Below are 2043 nucleotides of genomic sequence, written 5' to 3'. Positions count from 1 at the left end.
GTTGGTCCGAAGAAACGTGAGTTCTGGTGTATTTTCAAATACAGGTATTTTGCACTCGTTCCGGAATCGATGTTTCTGTGCAACCTCTAAACATTCGATTTTGCTTGTGAGCCGTTTATGAAGTTTCTGTAACTGAAAGCTGAATGACTCACATACATAATGTACACACAATACACATGTCTCTTATTTCTTGAGAAGCCAAGCAAGAGCGATTTTTGACCCTTACATTTTGGTGGTAAATACCGTGTGCAGACATATTCATTGCCAACAATGGTAATAAAAGTAAGTAGACGAACAGTAAATGACATTTTTATAATATTATAATCCATGCACATCATCTAAATACAGTGTTTCCTGATGTGCAACATCTCATATTTTTTTTAAATATTGACTTAATTTTCTTTTTGTCATGTAATAACATTCAGGGTTCCTCATTTGCTTAATACAACTCCTCAAAAACGTTCCCCTCTGGATATTTCAACGCTTGAGAATTAAAAGATTAAATGGAAATTAATTTCGCGCTATTGGTGATTTAAATTCTTTGTTTTCGTCGCTTTTGCTTTTGTCAATAACCAAATTTAAGAAATCGTACCGAGATAGTCGTAAAAAAATGTGAAAATCAAGAATTTTAAATCACAGATAGTTCGGATATTTCTTTAAATAATATGTTTCAAATAGAAAGCCGTAAACTTTACTCTTTGTGACTTTTTCCGATTTAAGAATGTATGAAAATTTCGTTTTCTCTGTGTTTCTCCTCAAAATACGAGGAGCCAAAAAGAAAAATCACAGCCTAGTGTTCTTTCTTCTTGCTGGTTATTTCTTTGGTGAAATATCCGAAATTCACTTGAGTTTGAGAATCAACGTAGAATTTATATCCCTTTCGGACAAGCAAACCATAAAACAACGTGTATAAATATGATGTTGAATTTCCGTACAATCTAATAAATTGTTTAGGCTCACTATTCTGAACAATATCTTGGAAACACAATGGTTACAACAGGCGAACCGCCCACTGAGGTGGCTAAAACATTGCATATAAAAAAATTTTATGTTGAAATAAAAATTTGAAAATTCCGCAACCCTCCCTCCCCCTTGACCAAAAAACCCTTTTTTTCCCATAAAAAAAATATTATACCTTGCGCAGAGAGAGAAGAAATTGTTTTCTTCATTCAAGTATGGGTATCTTCCCGAGTTATCTCAATATGGATATTTATTTATATTTAAATGTGCAAATTGTGGTACAATTAACGACATCCGAGACTAAGCTATCGCATTTATTCATAACCATGCATGAAATACAAATTATAAATACAAATACAAAATGAGGAGCTGCAACAGGAAAAGTGTCCAACAACGTGGCTGAAAAAAAAAATGAAGAAAAATCATCATAAGAAAAGAAATAATATTGGAATAAAGACTATAAAATACATTGAATAAAGCGAACAAATAGCAGTAACGAAGGTTTGTCACAACTGACTGTTGCGAAGATGAATTTCTTGGAAACAAAGAATATTCAACTACCTTTGCTGGGAATCGAACCCACGTCCTTTCACATTCCGGGTGAACGTCCTAGACCACTAGACTACAAAGGCAACGGGTCTCTCAAATATTTCCTTGGAGCTCGTGTGCACTGAACGGGACCGTACATGGACGGTCGGACCTGACTCAGGCCAAGCTCACAATTGCTGACCCTGCCGCCACCAGATGTAGAACTCCTTAATACACCCGTATATGAAGGCGTCTTAACCAGATGGCGACTTGTGAAAGGATGCCTCACTCCTCGCTTACCGACACCCCAATCTTGTCCCCTTATCAAACGATACTAGTGTTTCCTTTTCGAAGCACTAGATCAGTGATTCCCAACGTGGGCGTTAACGCCCCCTGGGGGGCGATGGAATGTTCCAGGGGGGCGGTAGATGCTACGGGTATAACATTGGAACCTATGGGTCAGATTGCGTTGGAGACGATGGGAGAGAAAACTTTCTGAAAAAGGGGGCGATGGTTCAAAAAAGGTTGGGAAACTATGCACTAGATTGACGATGC

General features: G+C 37.3%; 1 non-coding gene across 1 annotated transcript; it reads right to left on the bottom strand.

Moving 5' to 3' along the window:
* Positions 1 to 1518: 1518 nt before the first annotated feature.
* Positions 1519 to 1592, bottom strand: TRNAS-GGA (transfer RNA serine (anticodon GGA)). The gene has a single exon. It is a non-coding gene; the product is annotated as a tRNA-Ser (tRNA).
* Positions 1593 to 2043: the final 451 nt, after the last annotated feature.

The sequence above is a fragment of the Pholcus phalangioides genome, unplaced genomic scaffold, assembly GCF_987345545.1.
Source record: "Pholcus phalangioides strain wild (caught in Gottingen) unplaced genomic scaffold, Ppha-v1.0 ptg000008l_1, whole genome shotgun sequence".
Lineage (NCBI taxonomy): Eukaryota > Metazoa > Arthropoda > Arachnida > Araneae > Pholcidae > Pholcus > Pholcus phalangioides.
This window is presented reverse-complemented; position numbering and strand designations above follow the sequence as displayed.